This window comes from Hippocampus guttulatus, chromosome 19 (assembly GCF_054856545.1).
Source record: "Hippocampus guttulatus isolate MCC_2025c chromosome 19, RoL_Hgut_1.0, whole genome shotgun sequence".
NCBI lineage: Eukaryota > Metazoa > Chordata > Actinopteri > Syngnathiformes > Syngnathidae > Hippocampus > Hippocampus guttulatus.
Window position 1 is genome coordinate 11,456,358 of NC_141279.1, and position 20,979 is coordinate 11,477,336.

Consider the following 20,979-nt stretch of genomic DNA (forward strand, 5'->3'; position numbering starts at 1 on the left):
AGGTGTGACAGTCAATTTGAGTTTTTAATGGTTTAAATGCATTTTCAGCCCAAGCTGAGCGCTCTTTCTGACTTTGAATGTATCTTCATAGGAATGAGTTGTGTGGTCAAATTAATGCTCATTTAGGCTTCAGGAGGTCATCCTGAACAAAACACATGTTGAAGTGTGTACATAAGTCCTTTGGTTTAGGCGTGACACTCAATTTGAGTTTTTATTGCTTTAAATGCATTTTCAGCCCGAGCTGAGCAAATTTTGTGAGTTTGAATGTATCTTCATAGGAATGAGTTGTGTGGTCAAATTAATGCTATTTAGGCTTCAGGTGGTCATCCTGAACAAAATACATGTTGAAGTGTGTGCATTAGTCCTTTGGTTTAGGCGTGACACTCAATTTGAGTTTTTATTGCTTTAAATGCATTTTCAGCCCGAGCTGAGCACGTTTTGTGAGTTTGAATTTATCTTCATAGGAATGAGTTGTGTGGTCAAATTCATGCTCATTTAGGCTTCAGGTGGTCATCCTGAACAAAATACATGTTGAAGTGTGTGCATAAGCCCTTTGGTTTAGGTGTGACACTCAATTTGAGTTTTTATTGCCTTAATTGCATTTTCAGCCCGAGCTGAGCACGTTTTGTGAGTTTGAATGTATCTTCATAGGAATGAGTTGTGTGGTCAAATTCATGCTCATTTAGGCTTCAGGTGGTCATCCTGAACAAAATACATGTTGAAGTGTGTGCATAAGCCCTTTGGTTTAGGTGTGACACTCAATTTGAGTTTTTATTGCTTTAAATGCATTTTCAGCCCTTGCTGAGCACGTTTTGTGAGTTTGAATGTATCTTCATAGGAATGAGTTGTGTGGTCAAATTAATGCTCATTTAGGCTTCAGGTGGTCATCCTGAACAAAATACATGAAGTGTGTGCATAAGTCCTTTGGTTTAGGCGTGACACTCAATTTGAGTTTTTATTGCTTTAAATGCATTTTCAGCCCAAGCTGAGCGCGTTTTCTGACTTTGAATGTATCTTCTCAGGAATGAGTTGTGTAGTCAAATTACTGCCCATTTAGGTGTCAGGAGGACATCCTGAACAAAATACATGTTGAAGTGTGTGCATAAATCCTTTGGTTTAGGCGTGACACTCAATTTGAGTTTTTATTGCTTTAAATGCATTTTCAGCCCGAGCTGAGCACATTTTGTGAGTTTGAATGTATCTTCATAGGAATGAGTTGTGTAGTCAAATTAATGCTCATTTAGGCTTCAGGAGGCCATCCTGAACAAAATACATGTTGAAGTGTGTGCATAAGTCCTTTGGTTCAGGCGTGACACTCAATTTGAGTTTTTATTGCTTTAAATGCATTTTCAGCCCAAGCTGAGCGCGTTTTCTGACTTTGAATGTATCTTCTTAGGAATGAGTTGTGTAGTCAAATTACTGCCCATTTAGGTGTCAGGAGGACATCCTGAACAAAATACATGTTGAAGTGTGTGCTTAAATCCTTTGCTTTAGGCGTGACACTCAATTTGAGTTTTTATTGCTTTAAATGCATTTTCAGCCCGAGCTGAGCACGTTTTGTGAGTTTGAATGTATCTTCATAGGAATGAGTTGTGTAGTCAAATTAATGCTCATTTAGGCTTCAGGAGGCCATCCTGAACAAAATACATGTTGAAGTGTGTGCATAAGTCCTTTGGTTTAGGTGTGACACTCAATTTGAGTTTTTATTGCTTTAAATGCATTTTCAGCCCGAGCTGAGCACGTTTTCTGACTTTGAATGTATCTTCATAGGAATGAGTTGTGTGGTCAAATTAATGCTCATTTAGGCTTCAGGAGGACATCCTGAACTAAATACATGTTGAAGTGTGTGCATAAGTCCTTTGGTTTAGGCGTGACACTCAATTTGAGTTTTTATTGCTTTAAATGCATTTTCAGCCCGAGCTGAGCACGTTTTCTGACTTTGAATGTATCTTCTTAGGAATGAGTTGTGTAGTCAAAATGGGCATTCCCATTTTGGCGTCAGGAGGACATCCTGAACAAAATACATGTTGAAGTGTGTGCATAACCCCTTTGGTTTAGGCGTGACACTCAATTTGAGTTTTTATTGCTTTAAATGCATTTTCAGCCCGAGCTGAGCACGTTTTGTGAGTTTGAATGTATCTTCATAGGAATGAGTTGTGTAGTCAAATTAATGCTCATTTAGGCTTCAGGAGGCCATCCTGAACAAAATACATGTTGAAGTGTGTGCATAAGTCCTTTGGTTTAGGCGTGACACTCAATTTGAGTTTTTATTGCTTTAAATGCATTTTCAGCCCAAGCTGAGCACGTTTTCTGACTTTGAATGTATCTTCTTAGGAATGAGTTGTGTAGTCAAATTACTGCCCATTTAGGTGTCAGGAGGACATCCTGAACAAAATACATGTTGAAGTGTGTGCTTAAATCCTTTGCTTTAGGCGTGACACTCAATTTGAGTTTTTATTGCTTTAAATGCATTTTCAGCCCGAGCTGAGCACATTTTGTGAGTTTGAATGTATCTTCATAGGAATGAGTTGTGTGGTCAAATTAATGCTATTTAGGCTTCAGGTGGTCATCCTGAACAAAATACATGTTGAAGTGTGTGCATTAGTCCTTTGGTTTAGGCGTGACACTCAATTTAAGTTTTTATTGCTTTAAATGCATTTTCAGCCCGAGCTGAGCACGTTTTGTGAGTTTGAATGTATCTTCATAGGAATGAGTTGTGTGTCAAATTAATGCTCATTTAGGCTTCAGGTGGTCATCCTGAACAAAATACATGTTGAAGTGTGTGCATAAGTCCTTTGGTTTAGGTGTGACACTCAATTTGAGTTTTTATTGCTTTAAATGCATTTTCAGCCCGAGCTGAGCGCACTTTCTGACTTTGAATGTATCTTCATAGGAATGAGTTGTGTAGTCAAATTAATGCTCTTTTAGGCTTCAGGAGGCCATCCTGAACAAAATACATGTTGAAGTGTGAGCATAAGTCCTTTGGTTTAGGTGTGACACTCAATTTGAGTTTTTATTGCTTTAAATGCATTTTCAGCCCTTGCTGAGCACGTTTTGTGAGTTTGAATGTATCTTCATAGGAATGAGTTGTGTGGTCAAATTAATGCTCATTTAGGCTTCAGGTGATCATCCTGAACAAAATACATGTTGAAGTGTTTGCATAAGTCCTTTGGTTTATGCGTGACACTCAATTTGAGTTTTTATTGCTTTAAATGCATTTTCAGCCCAAGCTGAGCGCGTTTTCTGACTTTGAATGTATCTTCTTAGGAATGAGTTGTGTAGTCAAATTACTGCCCATTTAGGTGTCAGGAGGACATCCTGAACAAAATACATGTTGAAGTGTGTGCATAAGTCCTTTGGTTTAGGCGTGACACTCAATTTGAGTTTTTATTGCTTTAAATGCATTTTCAGCCCGAGCTGAGGCAGTTTTCTGACTTTAAATGTATATTCTTAGGAATGAGTTGTGTAGTCAAAATGGGCATTCCCATTTAGGCGTCAGGAGGACATCCTGAACAAAATACATGTTGAAGTGTGTGCATAAGCCCTTTGGTTTAGGTGTGACACTCAATTTGAGTTTTTATTGCTTTAAATGCATTTTCAGCCCGAGCTGAGCACGTTTTGTGAGTTTGAATGTATCTTCATAGGAATGAGTGGTGTGGTCAAATTAATTCTCATATAGGCTTCAGGTGGTCATCCTGAACAAAATACATGTTGAAGTGTGTGCATAAGTCCTTTGGTTTAGGCATGACACTCAATTTGAGTTTTTTATTGCTTTAAAGCATTTTCAGCCCAAGCTGAGCACATTTTGTGAGTTTGAATGTATCTTCATAGGAATGAGTTGTGTGGTCAAACTAATGCTCATTTAGGCTTCAGGTGGTCATCCTGAACAAAATACACGTTGAAGTGTGTGCATAAGTCTTTTGGTTTAGGTGTGACACTCAATTTGAGTTTTTAATGGTTTAAATGCATTTTCAGCCCAAGCTGAGCGCGCTTTCTGACTTTGAATGTATCTTCATAGGAATGAGTTGTGTGGTCAAATTAATGCTCATTTAGGCTTCAGGAGGTCATCCTGAACAAAACACATGTTGAAGTGTGTGCATAAGTCCTTTGGTTTAGGCGTGACACTCAATTTGAGTTTTTATTGCTTTAAATGCATTTTCAGCCCGAGCTGAGCACATTTTGTGAGTTTGAATGTATCTTCATAGGAATGAGTTGTGTGGTCAAATTAATGCTCATTTAGGCTTCAGGAGGTCATCCTGAACAAAATACCTGTTGAAGTGTGTGCATAAGCCCTTTGGTTTAGGCGTGACACTCAATTTGAGTTTTTATTGCTTTAAATGCATTTTCAGCCCGAGCTGAGCACGTTTTGTGAGTTTGAATGTATCTTCATAGGAATGAGTGGTGTGGTCAAATTAATTCTCATATAGGCTTCCGGTGGTCATCCTGAACAAAATACATGTTGAAGTGTGTGCATAAGTCCTTTGGTTTAGGCATGACACTCAATTTGAGTTTTTTATTGCTTTAAATGCATTTTCAGCCCAAGCTGAGCACATTTTGTGAGTTTGAATGTATCTTCATAGGAATGAGTTGTGTGGTCAAATTAATGCTATTTAGGCTTCAGGTGGTCATCCTGAACAAAATACATGTTGAAGTGTGTGCATAAGTCCTTTGGTTTGGGCGTGAGACTCAATTTGAGTTTTTTTTGCTTTAAATGCATTTTCAGGCCGAGCTGAGCACGTTTTGTGAGTTAGAATGTATCTTCATAGGAATGAGTTGTGTCGTCAAATGAATGTTCATTTAGGCTTCAGGAGGTCATCTTGAACAAAATACATGTTGACGTGTGTGCATAAGTCCTTTGGTTTAGGCGTGACACTCAATTTGAGTTTTTATTGCTTTAAATGCATTTTCAGCCCGAGCTGAGCACGTTTTGTGAGTTTGAATGTATCTTCATAGGAATGAGTTGTGTGGTCAAATTAATGCTCATTTAGGCTTCAGGAGGACATCCTGAACTAAGTACATGTTGAAGTGTGTGCATAAGTCCTTTGGTTTGGGCGTGACACTCAATTTGAGTTTTTATTGCTTTAAATGCATTTTCAGCCCGAGCTGAGCACGTTTTGTGAGTTTGAATGTATCTTCATAGGAATGAGTTGTGTGGTCAAATTATTGCTCATTTAGGCTTCAGGTGGTCATCCTGAACTAAATACATGTTGAAGTGTGTGCATAAATCCTTTGGTTTAGGCGTGACACTCAATTTGAGTTTTTATTGCTTTAAATGCATTTTCAGCCCGAGCTGAGCACGTTTTGTGAGTTTGAATGTATCTTCATAGGAATGAGTTGTGTGGTCAAATTAATGCTCATTTAGGCTTCAGGTGGTCATCCTGAACTAAATACATGTTGAAGTGTGTGCATAAGTCCTTTGGTTTAGGCGTGACAGTCAGTTTGAGTTTTTATTGCGAAATGCATTTTCAGGCCGAGCTGAGCACGTTTTGTGAGTTTGAGTGTATCTTCATAGGAATGAGTTGTGTGGTCAAATTATTGCTCATTTAGGCTTCAGGAGGTCATCCTGAACAAAATACATGTTGAAGTGTGTGCATAAGTCCTTTGGTTTAGGCGTGACACTCAATTTGAGTTTTTATTGCTTTTAATGCATTTTCAGCCCGAGTTGAGCGCGCTTTCTGACTTTGAATGTATCTTCATAGGAATGAGTTGTGTGGTCAAATTATTGCTCATTTAGGCTTCAGAGGTCATCCTGAACAAAATACATGTTGAAGTGTGTGCATAAGTCCTTTGGTTTAGGCGTGACACTCAAATTGAGTTTTTATTGCTTTAAATGCATTTTCAGCCCGAGCTGAGCACGTTTTGTGACTTTGAATGTATCTTCATAGGAATGAGTTGTGTGGTCAAATTATTGCTCATTTTTCAGGAGGTCATCCTGAACAAAATAGATGTTGAAGTGTGTGCATAAGTCCTTTGGTTTAGGCGTGACACTCAATTTGAGTTTTTATTGCTTTAAATGCATTTTCAGCCCGAGCTGAGCATGTTTTGTGAGTTTGAATGTATCTTCATAGGAATGAGTTGTGTGGTCAAATTAATGCTCATTTAGGCTTCAGGTGGTCATCCTGAACTAAATACATGTTGAAGTGTGTGCATAAGTCCTTTGGTTTAGGCGTGACACTCCATTTGAGTTTTTATTGCTTTAAATGCATTTTCAGCCCGAGCTGAGCACGTTTTGTGAGTTTGAATGTATCTTCATAGGAATGAGTTGTGTGGTCAAATTATTGCTCATTTAGGCTTCAGGAGGTCATCCTGAACAAAATACATGTTGAAGTGTGTGCATAAGTCCTTTGGTTTAGGCGTGACACTCAATTTGAGTTTTTATTGCTTTAAATGCATTTTCAGCCTGATCTGAGCACGTTTTGTGAGTTTGACTGTATCTTCATAGGAATGAGTTGTGTGGTCAAATTAATGCTCATTTAGAATTCAGGTGGTCATCCTGAACAAAATACATGTTGAAGTGTGTGCATAAGTCCTTTGGTTTAGGTGTGACACTCAATTTGAGTTTTTATTGCTTTAAATGCATTTTCAGCCCAAGCTGAGCGCGTTTTCTGACTTTGAATGTATCTTCATAGGAATGAGTTGTGTAGTCAAATTACTGCTCATTTAGGCTTCAGGAGGACATCCTGAACTAAATACATGTTGAAGTGTGTGCATAAATCCTTTGGTTTAGGCGTAACACTCAATTTGAGTTTTTATTGCTTTAAATGCATTTTCAGGCCGAGCTGAGCACGTGTTCTGAGTTTGAATGTATCTTCATAGGAATGAGATGTGTGATCATATTAATGCTCATTTAGGCTTCAGAAGGACATCTTGAACAAAATACATGTTGAAGTGTGTGCATAAGTCCTTTGGTTTGGGCGTGACACTCAATTTGAGTTTTTTTTGCTTTAAATGCATTTTCAGGCCGAGCTGAGCACGTTTTGTGAGTTAGAATGTATCTTCATAGGAATGAGTTGTGTGGTCAAATTAATGCTCATATAGGCTTCAGGAGGTCATCCTGAACAAAATACATGTTGAAGTGTGTGCATAAGTCCTTTGGTTTAGGCGTGACACTCAATTTGAGTTTTTATTGCTTTAAATGCATTTTCAGCCCAAGCTGAGCGCGTTTTCTGACTTTGAATGTATCTTCTTAGGAATGAGTTGTGTAGTCAAATTACTGCCCATTTAGGTGTCAGGAGGACATCCTGAACAAAATACATGTTGAAGTGTGTGCTTAAATCCTTTGCTTTAGGCGTGACACTCAATTTGAGTTTTTATTGCTTTAAATGCATTTTCAGCCCGAGCTGAGCGCGCTTTCTGACTTTGAATGTATCTTCATAGGAATGAGTTGTGTGGTCAAATTATTGCTCATTTAGGCTTCAGAGGTCATCCTGAACAAAATACATGTTGAAGTGTGTGCATAAGTCCTTTGGTTTAGGCGTGACACTCAATTTGAGTTTTTATTGCTTTATAAATGCATTTTCAGCCCGAGCTGAGGGCGCTTTCAGACTTTGAATGTATCTTCATAGGAATGAGTTGTGGAGTCAAATTAATGGTCTTTTAGGCTTCAGGAGGTCATCCTGAACAAAATACATGTTGAAGTGTGTGCATAAGTCCTTTGGTTTAGGTGTGACACTCAATTTGAGTTTTTATTGCTTTAAATGCATTTTCAGCCCGAGCTGAGCACGTTTTGTGAGTTTGAATGTATCTTCATAGGAATGAGTTGTGTGGTCAAATTAATGCTCATTTAGGCTTCAGGAGGACATCCTGAACTAAGTACATGTTGAAGTGTGTGCATAAGTCCTTTGGTTTGGGCGTGACACTCAATTTGAGTTTTTATTGCTTTAAATGCATTTTCAGGCCGAGCTGAGCACGTTTTGTGAGTTTGAATGTATCTTCATAGGAATGAGTTGTGTGGTCAAATTAATGCTCATTTAGGCTTCAGGTGGTCATCCTGAACTAAATACATGTTGAAGTGTGTGCATAAATCCATTGGTTTAGGAGTGACACTCAATTTGAGTTTTTATTGCTTTAAATGCATTTTCAGCCCGAGCTGAGCTCGCTTTCTGACTTTGAATGTATCTTCATAGGAATGCGTTGTGTGGTCAAATTAATGCTCATTTAGGCTTCAGGAGGTCATCCTGAACAAAATACATGTTGAAGTGTGTGCATAAGTCCTTTGGTTTAGGCGTGACACTCAATTTGAGTTTCTATTGCTTTAAATGCATTTTCAGCCCGAGCTGAGCACGTTTTGTGAGTTTGAATGTATCTTCATAGGAATGAGTTGTGTGGTCAAATTAATGCTATTTAGGCTTCAGGTGGTCATCCTGAACAAAATACATGTTGAAGTGTGTGCATAAGTCCTTTGGTTTAGGCGTGACACTCAATTTGAGTTTTTGTTGCTTTAAATGCATTTTCAGCCCGAGCTGAGCACGTTTTGTGAGTTTGAATGTATCTTCATAGGAATGAGTGGTGTGGTCAAATTAATTCTCATATAGGCTTCAGGTGGTCATCCTGAACAAAATACATGTTGAAGTGTGTGCATAAGTCCTTTGGTTTAGGCATGACACTCAATTTGAGTTTTTTATTGCTTTAAAGCATTTTCAGCCCAAGCTGAGCACATTTTGTGAGTTTGAATGTATCTTCATAGGAATGAGTTGTGTGGTCAAACTAATGCTCATTTAGGCTTCAGGTGGTCATCCTGAACTAAACACACGTTGAAGTGTGTGCATAAGTCTTTTGGTTTAGGTGTGACAGTCAATTTGAGTTTTTAATGGTTTAAATGCATTTTCAGCCCAAGCTGAGCGCTCTTTCTGACTTTGAATGTATCTTCATAGGAATGAGTTGTGTGGTCAAATTAATGCTCATTTAGGCTTCAGGAGGTCATCCTGAACAAAACACATGTTGAAGTGTGTACATAAGTCCTTTGGTTTAGGCGTGACACTCAATTTGAGTTTTTATTGCTTTAAATGCATTTTCAGCCCGAGCTGAGCAAATTTTGTGAGTTTGAATGTATCTTCATAGGAATGAGTTGTGTGGTCAAATTAATGCTATTTAGGCTTCAGGTGGTCATCCTGAACAAAATACATGTTGAAGTGTGTGCATTAGTCCTTTGGTTTAGGCGTGACACTCAATTTGAGTTTTTATTGCTTTAAATGCATTTTCAGCCCGAGCTGAGCACGTTTTGTGAGTTTGAATTTATCTTCATAGGAATGAGTTGTGTGGTCAAATTCATGCTCATTTAGGCTTCAGGTGGTCATCCTGAACAAAATACATGTTGAAGTGTGTGCATAAGCCCTTTGGTTTAGGTGTGACACTCAATTTGAGTTTTTATTGCCTTAATTGCATTTTCAGCCCGAGCTGAGCACGTTTTGTGAGTTTGAATGTATCTTCATAGGAATGAGTTGTGTGGTCAAATTCATGCTCATTTAGGCTTCAGGTGGTCATCCTGAACAAAATACATGTTGAAGTGTGTGCATAAGCCCTTTGGTTTAGGTGTGACACTCAATTTGAGTTTTTATTGCTTTAAATGCATTTTCAGCCCTTGCTGAGCACGTTTTGTGAGTTTGAATGTATCTTCATAGGAATGAGTTGTGTGGTCAAATTAATGCTCATTTAGGCTTCAGGTGGTCATCCTGAACAAAATACATGAAGTGTGTGCATAAGTCCTTTGGTTTAGGCGTGACACTCAATTTGAGTTTTTATTGCTTTAAATGCATTTTCAGCCCAAGCTGAGCGCGTTTTCTGACTTTGAATGTATCTTCTCAGGAATGAGTTGTGTAGTCAAATTACTGCCCATTTAGGTGTCAGGAGGACATCCTGAACAAAATACATGTTGAAGTGTGTGCATAAATCCTTTGGTTTAGGCGTGACACTCAATTTGAGTTTTTATTGCTTTAAATGCATTTTCAGCCCGAGCTGAGCACATTTTGTGAGTTTGAATGTATCTTCATAGGAATGAGTTGTGTAGTCAAATTAATGCTCATTTAGGCTTCAGGAGGCCATCCTGAACAAAATACATGTTGAAGTGTGTGCATAAGTCCTTTGGTTCAGGCGTGACACTCAATTTGAGTTTTTATTGCTTTAAATGCATTTTCAGCCCAAGCTGAGCGCGTTTTCTGACTTTGAATGTATCTTCTTAGGAATGAGTTGTGTAGTCAAATTACTGCCCATTTAGGTGTCAGGAGGACATCCTGAACAAAATACATGTTGAAGTGTGTGCTTAAATCCTTTGCTTTAGGCGTGACACTCAATTTGAGTTTTTATTGCTTTAAATGCATTTTCAGCCCGAGCTGAGCACGTTTTGTGAGTTTGAATGTATCTTCATAGGAATGAGTTGTGTAGTCAAATTAATGCTCATTTAGGCTTCAGGAGGCCATCCTGAACAAAATACATGTTGAAGTGTGTGCATAAGTCCTTTGGTTTAGGTGTGACACTCAATTTGAGTTTTTATTGCTTTAAATGCATTTTCAGCCCGAGCTGAGCACGTTTTCTGACTTTGAATGTATCTTCATAGGAATGAGTTGTGTGGTCAAATTAATGCTCATTTAGGCTTCAGGAGGACATCCTGAACTAAATACATGTTGAAGTGTGTGCATAAGTCCTTTGGTTTAGGCGTGACACTCAATTTGAGTTTTTATTGCTTTAAATGCATTTTCAGCCCGAGCTGAGCACGTTTTCTGACTTTGAATGTATCTTCTTAGGAATGAGTTGTGTAGTCAAAATGGGCATTCCCATTTTGGCGTCAGGAGGACATCCTGAACAAAATACATGTTGAAGTGTGTGCATAACCCCTTTGGTTTAGGCGTGACACTCAATTTGAGTTTTTATTGCTTTAAATGCATTTTCAGCCCGAGCTGAGCACGTTTTGTGAGTTTGAATGTATCTTCATAGGAATGAGTTGTGTAGTCAAATTAATGCTCATTTAGGCTTCAGGAGGCCATCCTGAACAAAATACATGTTGAAGTGTGTGCATAAGTCCTTTGGTTTAGGCGTGACACTCAATTTGAGTTTTTATTGCTTTAAATGCATTTTCAGCCCAAGCTGAGCACGTTTTCTGACTTTGAATGTATCTTCTTAGGAATGAGTTGTGTAGTCAAATTACTGCCCATTTAGGTGTCAGGAGGACATCCTGAACAAAATACATGTTGAAGTGTGTGCTTAAATCCTTTGCTTTAGGCGTGACACTCAATTTGAGTTTTTATTGCTTTAAATGCATTTTCAGCCCGAGCTGAGCACATTTTGTGAGTTTGAATGTATCTTCATAGGAATGAGTTGTGTGGTCAAATTAATGCTATTTAGGCTTCAGGTGGTCATCCTGAACAAAATACATGTTGAAGTGTGTGCATTAGTCCTTTGGTTTAGGCGTGACACTCAATTTAAGTTTTTATTGCTTTAAATGCATTTTCAGCCCGAGCTGAGCACGTTTTGTGAGTTTGAATGTATCTTCATAGGAATGAGTTGTGTGTCAAATTAATGCTCATTTAGGCTTCAGGTGGTCATCCTGAACAAAATACATGTTGAAGTGTGTGCATAAGTCCTTTGGTTTAGGTGTGACACTCAATTTGAGTTTTTATTGCTTTAAATGCATTTTCAGCCCGAGCTGAGCGCACTTTCTGACTTTGAATGTATCTTCATAGGAATGAGTTGTGTAGTCAAATTAATGCTCTTTTAGGCTTCAGGAGGCCATCCTGAACAAAATACATGTTGAAGTGTGAGCATAAGTCCTTTGGTTTAGGTGTGACACTCAATTTGAGTTTTTATTGCTTTAAATGCATTTTCAGCCCTTGCTGAGCACGTTTTGTGAGTTTGAATGTATCTTCATAGGAATGAGTTGTGTGGTCAAATTAATGCTCATTTAGGCTTCAGGTGATCATCCTGAACAAAATACATGTTGAAGTGTTTGCATAAGTCCTTTGGTTTATGCGTGACACTCAATTTGAGTTTTTATTGCTTTAAATGCATTTTCAGCCCAAGCTGAGCGCGTTTTCTGACTTTGAATGTATCTTCTTAGGAATGAGTTGTGTAGTCAAATTACTGCCCATTTAGGTGTCAGGAGGACATCCTGAACAAAATACATGTTGAAGTGTGTGCATAAGTCCTTTGGTTTAGGCGTGACACTCAATTTGAGTTTTTATTGCTTTAAATGCATTTTCAGCCCGAGCTGAGGCAGTTTTCTGACTTTAAATGTATATTCTTAGGAATGAGTTGTGTAGTCAAAATGGGCATTCCCATTTAGGCGTCAGGAGGACATCCTGAACAAAATACATGTTGAAGTGTGTGCATAAGCCCTTTGGTTTAGGTGTGACACTCAATTTGAGTTTTTATTGCTTTAAATGCATTTTCAGCCCGAGCTGAGCACGTTTTGTGAGTTTGAATGTATCTTCATAGGAATGAGTGGTGTGGTCAAATTAATTCTCATATAGGCTTCAGGTGGTCATCCTGAACAAAATACATGTTGAAGTGTGTGCATAAGTCCTTTGGTTTAGGCATGACACTCAATTTGAGTTTTTTATTGCTTTAAAGCATTTTCAGCCCAAGCTGAGCACATTTTGTGAGTTTGAATGTATCTTCATAGGAATGAGTTGTGTGGTCAAACTAATGCTCATTTAGGCTTCAGGTGGTCATCCTGAACAAAATACACGTTGAAGTGTGTGCATAAGTCTTTTGGTTTAGGTGTGACACTCAATTTGAGTTTTTAATGGTTTAAATGCATTTTCAGCCCAAGCTGAGCGCGCTTTCTGACTTTGAATGTATCTTCATAGGAATGAGTTGTGTGGTCAAATTAATGCTCATTTAGGCTTCAGGAGGTCATCCTGAACAAAACACATGTTGAAGTGTGTGCATAAGTCCTTTGGTTTAGGCGTGACACTCAATTTGAGTTTTTATTGCTTTAAATGCATTTTCAGCCCGAGCTGAGCACATTTTGTGAGTTTGAATGTATCTTCATAGGAATGAGTTGTGTGGTCAAATTAATGCTCATTTAGGCTTCAGGAGGTCATCCTGAACAAAATACCTGTTGAAGTGTGTGCATAAGCCCTTTGGTTTAGGCGTGACACTCAATTTGAGTTTTTATTGCTTTAAATGCATTTTCAGCCCGAGCTGAGCACGTTTTGTGAGTTTGAATGTATCTTCATAGGAATGAGTGGTGTGGTCAAATTAATTCTCATATAGGCTTCCGGTGGTCATCCTGAACAAAATACATGTTGAAGTGTGTGCATAAGTCCTTTGGTTTAGGCATGACACTCAATTTGAGTTTTTTATTGCTTTAAATGCATTTTCAGCCCAAGCTGAGCACATTTTGTGAGTTTGAATGTATCTTCATAGGAATGAGTTGTGTGGTCAAATTAATGCTATTTAGGCTTCAGGTGGTCATCCTGAACAAAATACATGTTGAAGTGTGTGCATAAGTCCTTTGGTTTGGGCGTGAGACTCAATTTGAGTTTTTTTTGCTTTAAATGCATTTTCAGGCCGAGCTGAGCACGTTTTGTGAGTTAGAATGTATCTTCATAGGAATGAGTTGTGTCGTCAAATGAATGTTCATTTAGGCTTCAGGAGGTCATCTTGAACAAAATACATGTTGACGTGTGTGCATAAGTCCTTTGGTTTAGGCGTGACACTCAATTTGAGTTTTTATTGCTTTAAATGCATTTTCAGCCCGAGCTGAGCACGTTTTGTGAGTTTGAATGTATCTTCATAGGAATGAGTTGTGTGGTCAAATTAATGCTCATTTAGGCTTCAGGAGGACATCCTGAACTAAGTACATGTTGAAGTGTGTGCATAAGTCCTTTGGTTTGGGCGTGACACTCAATTTGAGTTTTTATTGCTTTAAATGCATTTTCAGCCCGAGCTGAGCACGTTTTGTGAGTTTGAATGTATCTTCATAGGAATGAGTTGTGTGGTCAAATTATTGCTCATTTAGGCTTCAGGTGGTCATCCTGAACTAAATACATGTTGAAGTGTGTGCATAAATCCTTTGGTTTAGGCGTGACACTCAATTTGAGTTTTTATTGCTTTAAATGCATTTTCAGCCCGAGCTGAGCACGTTTTGTGAGTTTGAATGTATCTTCATAGGAATGAGTTGTGTGGTCAAATTAATGCTCATTTAGGCTTCAGGTGGTCATCCTGAACTAAATACATGTTGAAGTGTGTGCATAAGTCCTTTGGTTTAGGCGTGACAGTCAGTTTGAGTTTTTATTGCGAAATGCATTTTCAGGCCGAGCTGAGCACGTTTTGTGAGTTTGAGTGTATCTTCATAGGAATGAGTTGTGTGGTCAAATTATTGCTCATTTAGGCTTCAGGAGGTCATCCTGAACAAAATACATGTTGAAGTGTGTGCATAAGTCCTTTGGTTTAGGCGTGACACTCAATTTGAGTTTTTATTGCTTTTAATGCATTTTCAGCCCGAGTTGAGCGCGCTTTCTGACTTTGAATGTATCTTCATAGGAATGAGTTGTGTGGTCAAATTATTGCTCATTTAGGCTTCAGAGGTCATCCTGAACAAAATACATGTTGAAGTGTGTGCATAAGTCCTTTGGTTTAGGCGTGACACTCAAATTGAGTTTTTATTGCTTTAAATGCATTTTCAGCCCGAGCTGAGCACGTTTTGTGACTTTGAATGTATCTTCATAGGAATGAGTTGTGTGGTCAAATTATTGCTCATTTTTCAGGAGGTCATCCTGAACAAAATAGATGTTGAAGTGTGTGCATAAGTCCTTTGGTTTAGGCGTGACACTCAATTTGAGTTTTTATTGCTTTAAATGCATTTTCAGCCCGAGCTGAGCATGTTTTGTGAGTTTGAATGTATCTTCATAGGAATGAGTTGTGTGGTCAAATTAATGCTCATTTAGGCTTCAGGTGGTCATCCTGAACTAAATACATGTTGAAGTGTGTGCATAAGTCCTTTGGTTTAGGCGTGACACTCCATTTGAGTTTTTATTGCTTCAAATGCATTTTCAGCCCGAGCTGAGCACGTTTTGTGAGTTTGAATGTATCTTCATAGGAATGAGTTGTGTGGTCAAATTATTGCTCATTTAGGCTTCAGGAGGTCATCCTGAACAAAATACATGTTGAAGTGTGTGCATAAGTCCTTTGGTTTAGGCGTGACACTCAATTTGAGTTTTTATTGCTTTAAATGCATTTTCAGCCTGATCTGAGCACGTTTTGTGAGTTTGACTGTATCTTCATAGGAATGAGTTGTGTGGTCAAATTAATGCTCATTTAGAATTCAGGTGGTCATCCTGAACAAAATACATGTTGAAGTGTGTGCATAAGTCCTTTGGTTTAGGTGTGACACTCAATTTGAGTTTTTATTGCTTTAAATGCATTTTCAGCCCAAGCTGAGCGCGTTTTCTGACTTTGAATGTATCTTCATAGGAATGAGTTGTGTAGTCAAATTACTGCTCATTTAGGCTTCAGGAGGACATCCTGAACTAAATACATGTTGAAGTGTGTGCATAAATCCTTTGGTTTAGGCGTAACACTCAATTTGAGTTTTTATTGCTTTAAATGCATTTTCAGGCCGAGCTGAGCACGTGTTCTGAGTTTGAATGTATCTTCATAGGAATGAGATGTGTGATCATATTAATGCTCATTTAGGCTTCAGAAGGACATCTTGAACAAAATACATGTTGAAGTGTGTGCATAAGTCCTTTGGTTTGGGCGTGACACTCAATTTGAGTTTTTTTTGCTTTAAATGCATTTTCAGGCCGAGCTGAGCACGTTTTGTGAGTTAGAATGTATCTTCATAGGAATGAGTTGTGTGGTCAAATTAATGCTCATATAGGCTTCAGGAGGTCATCCTGAACAAAATACATGTTGAAGTGTGTGCATAAGTCCTTTGGTTTAGGCGTGACACTCAATTTGAGTTTTTATTGCTTTAAATGCATTTTCAGCCCAAGCTGAGCGCGTTTTCTGACTTTGAATGTATCTTCTTAGGAATGAGTTGTGTAGTCAAATTACTGCCCATTTAGGTGTCAGGAGGACATCCTGAACAAAATACATGTTGAAGTGTGTGCTTAAATCCTTTGCTTTAGGCGTGACACTCAATTTGAGTTTTTATTGCTTTAAATGCATTTTCAGCCCGAGCTGAGCGCGCTTTCTGACTTTGAATGTATCTTCATAGGAATGAGTTGTGTGGTCAAATTATTGCTCATTTAGGCTTCAGAGGTCATCCTGAACAAAATACATGTTGAAGTGTGTGCATAAGTCCTTTGGTTTAGGCGTGACACTCAATTTGAGTTTTTATTGCTTTATAAATGCATTTTCAGCCCGAGCTGAGGGCGCTTTCAGACTTTGAATGTATCTTCATAGGAATGAGTTGTGGAGTCAAATTAATGGTCTTTTAGGCTTCAGGAGGTCATCCTGAACAAAATACATGTTGAAGTGTGTGCATAAGTCCTTTGGTTTAGGTGTGACACTCAATTTGAGTTTTTATTGCTTTAAATGCATTTTCAGCCCGAGCTGAGCACGTTTTGTGAGTTTGAATGTATCTTCATAGGAATGAGTTGTGTGGTCAAATTAATGCTCATTTAGGCTTCAGGAGGACATCCTGAACTAAGTACATGTTGAAGTGTGTGCATAAGTCCTTTGGTTTGGGCGTGACACTCAATTTGAGTTTTTATTGCTTTAAATGCATTTTCAGGCCGAGCTGAGCACGTTTTGTGAGTTTGAATGTATCTTCATAGGAATGAGTTGTGTGGTCAAATTAATGCTCATTTAGGCTTCAGGTGGTCATCCTGAACTAAATACATGTTGAAGTGTGTGCATAAATCCATTGGTTTAGGAGTGACACTCAATTTGAGTTTTTATTGCTTTAAATGCATTTTCAGCCCGAGCTGAGCTCGCTTTCTGACTTTGAATGTATCTTCATAGGAATGCGTTGTGTGGTCAAATTAATGCTCATTTAGGCTTCAGGAGGTCATCCTGAACAAAATACATGTTGAAGTGTGTGCATAAGTCCTTTGGTTTAGGCGTGACACTCAATTTGAGTTTCTATTGCTTTAAATGCATTTTCAGCCCGAGCTGAGCACGTTTTGTGAGTTTGAATGTATCTTCATAGGAATGAGTTGTGTGGTCAAATTAATGCTATTTAGGCTTCAGGTGGTCATCCTGAACAAAATACATGTTGAAGTGTGTGCATTAGTCCTTTGGTTTGGGCGTGAGACTCAATTTGAGTTTTTTTTGCTTTAAATGCATTTTCAGGCCGAGCTGAGCACGTTTTGTGAGTTAGAATGTATCTTCATAGGAATGAGTTGTGTCGTCAAATGAATGTTCATTTAGGCTTCAGGAGGTCATCTTGAACAAAATACATGTTGACGTGTGTGCATAAGTCCTTTGGTTTAGGCGTGACACTCAATTTGAGTTTTTATTGCTTTAAATGCATTTTCAGCCCGAGCTGAGCACGTTTTGTGAGTTTGAATGTATCTTCATAGGAATGAGTTGTGTGGTCAAATTAATGCTCATTTAGGCTTCAGGAGGACATCCTGAACTAAGTACATGTTGAAGTGTGTGCATAAGTCCTTTGGTTTGGGCGTGACACTCAATTTGAGTTTTTATTGCTTTAAATGCATTTTCAGCCCGAGCTGAGCACGTTTTGTGAGTTTGAATGTATCTTCATAGGAATGAGTTGTGTGGTCAAATTATTGCTCATTTAGGCTTCAGGTGGTCATCCTGAACTAAATACATGTTGAAGTGTGTGCATAAATCCTTTGGTTTAGGCGTGACACTCAATTTGAGTTTTTATTGCTTTAAATGCATTTTCAGCCCGAGCTGAGCACGTTTTGTGAGTTTGAATGTATCTTCATAGGAATGAGTTGTGTGGTCAAAATTAATGCTCATTTAGGCTTCAGGTGGTCATCCTGAACTAAATACATGTTGAAGTGTGTGCATAAGTCCTTTGGTGTAGGCGTGACAGTCAGTTTGAGTTTTTATTGCGAAATGCATTTTCAGGCCGAGCTGAGCACGTTTTGTGAGTTTGAGTGTATCTTCATAGGAATGAGTTGTGTGGTCAAATTATTGCTCATTTAGGCTTCAGGAGGTCATCCTGAACAAAATACATGTTGAAGTGTGTGCATAAGTCCTTTGGTTTAGGCGTGACACTCAATTTGAGTTTTTATTGCTTTAAATGCATTTTCAGCCCGAGCTGAGCGCACTTTCTAACTTTCAATGTATCTTCATAGGAATGAGTTGTGTGGTCAAATTATTGCTCATTTGGGCTTCAGGAGGTCATCCTGAACAAAATACATGTTGAAGTGTGTGCATAAGTCCTTTGGTTTAGGCGTGACACTCAATTTGAGTTTTTATTGCTTTAAATGCATTTTCAGCCCGAGCTGAACACGTTTTCTGAGTTTGAATGTATCTTCATAGGAATGAGTTGTGTGGTCAAATTACTGCTCATTTAGGCTTCAGGAGGACATCCTGAACTAAATACATGTTGAAGTGTGTGCATAAGTCCTTTGGTTTAGGCGTGACACTCAATTTGAGTTTTTATTGCTTTAAATGCATTTTCAGCCCGAGCTGAGCACGTTTTGTGAGTTTGAATGTATCTTCATAGGAATGAGTTGTGTGGTCAAATTAATGCTCATATAGGCTTCAGGAGGACATCCTGCACTAAGTACATGTTGAAGTGTGTGCATAAGTCCTTTGGTTTAGGCGTGACACTCAATTTGAGTTTTTATTGCTTTAAATGCATTTTCAGCCCGAGCTGAGCGCGCTTTCTGACTTTGAATGTATCTTCATAGGAATGAGTTGTGTGGTCAAATTATTGCTCATTTAGGCTTCAGAGGTCATCCTGAACAAAATACATGTTGAAGTGTGTGCATAAGTCCTTTGGTTTAGGCGTGACACTCAATTTGAGTTTTTATTGCTTTATAAATGCATTTTCAGCCCGAGCTGAGGGCGCTTTCAGACTTTGAATCTATCTTCATAGGAATGAGTTGTGGAGTCAAATTAATGCTCTTTTAGGCTTCAGGAGGTCATCCTGAACAAAATACATGTTGAAGTGTGTGCATAAGTCCTTTGGTTTCGGCGTGACACTCAATTTGAGTTTTTATTGCTTTATAAATGCATTTTCAGCCTGAGCTGAGGGCGCTTTCTGACTTTGAATGTATCTTCATAGGAATGCGTTGTGTGGTCAAATGATTGCTCATTTAGGCTTCAGGAGGTCATCCTGAACAAAATACATGTTGAAGTGTGTGCATAAGTCCTTTGGTTTAGGCGTGACACTCAATTTGAGTTTCTATTGCTTTAAATGCATTTTCAGCCCGAGCTGAGCACGTTTTGTGAGTTTGAATGTATCTTCATAGGAATGAGTTGTGTGGTCAAATTAATGCTCATTTAGGCTTCAGGTGGTCATCCTGAACAAAATACATGTTGAAGTGTGTGCATAAGTCCTTTGGTTTAGGCGTGACACTCAATTTGAGTTTTTATTGCTTTAAATGCATTTTCAGCCCGAGCTGAGCACGTTTTGTGAGTTTGAATGTATCTTCATAGGAATGAGTTGTGTGGTCAAATTAATGCTCATATGGGCTTCAGGAGGTCATCCTGAACAAAATACATGTTGAAGTGTGTGCATAAGTCCTTTGGTTTAGGTGTGACACTCAATTTGAGTTTTTATTGCTTTAAATGCATTTTCAGCCCGAGCTGAGCACATTTTGTGAGTTTGAATGTATCTTCATAGGAATGAGTTGTGTGGTCAAATTAATGCTCATTTAGGCTTTAGGTGGTAATCCTGAACTAAATACATGTTGAAGTGTGTGCATAAGTCCTTTGGTTTAGGCGTGACACTCAATTTGAGTTTTTATTGCTTTAAATGCATTTTCAGCCCAAGCTGAGCGCGTTTTCTGACTTTGAATGTATCTTCTTAGGAATGAGTTGTGTAGTCAAATTACTGCCCATTTAGGTGTCAGAGGACATCCTGAACAAAATACATGTTGAAGTGTGTGCTTAAATCCTTTGCTTTAGGCGTGACACTCAATTTGAGTTTTTATTGCTTTATAAATGCATTTTCAGCCCGAGCTGAGGGCGCTTTCAGACTTTGAATGTATCTTCATAGGAATGAGTTGTGGAGTCAAATTAATGCTCTTTTAGGCTTCAGGAGGTCATCCTGAACAAAATACATGTTGAAGTGTGTGCATAAGTCCTTTGGTTTAGGTGTGACACTCAATTTGAGTTTTTATTGCTTTAAATGCATTTTCAGCCCGAGCTGAGCACGTTTTGTGAGTTTGAATGTATCTTCATAGGAATGAGTTGTGTGGTCAAATTAATGCTCATTTAGGCTTCAGGAGGACATCCTGAACTAAGTACATGTTGAAGTGTGTGCATAAGTCCTTTGGTTTGGGCGTGACACTCAATTTGAGTTTTTATTGCTTTAAATGCATTTTCAGGCCGAGCTGAGCACGTTTTGTGAGTTTGAATGTATCTTCATAGGAATGAGTTGTGTGGTCAAATTAATGCTCATTTAGGCTTCAGGTGGTCATCCTGAACTAAATACATGTTGAAGTGTGTGCATAAATCCATTGGTTTAGGAGTGACACTCAATTTGAGTTTTTATTGCTTTAAATGCATTTTCAGCCCGAGCTGAGCTCGCTTTCTGACTTTGAATGTATCTTCATAGGAATGCGTTGTGTGGTCAAATTAATGCTCATTTAGGCTTCAGGAGGTCATCCTGAACAAAATACATGTTGAAGTGTGTGCATAAGTCCTTTGGTTTAGGTGTGACACTCAATTTGAGTTTTTATTGCTTTAAATGCATTTTCAGCCCGAGCTGAGCACGTTTTGTGAGTTTGAATGTATCTTTATAGGAATGAGTTGTGTGGTCAAATTAATGCTCATTTAGGCTTTAGGTGGTAATCCTGAACTAAATACATGTTGAAGTGTGTGCATAAGTCCTTTGGTTTAGGCGTGACACTCAATTTGAGTTTTTATTGCTTTAAATGCATTTTC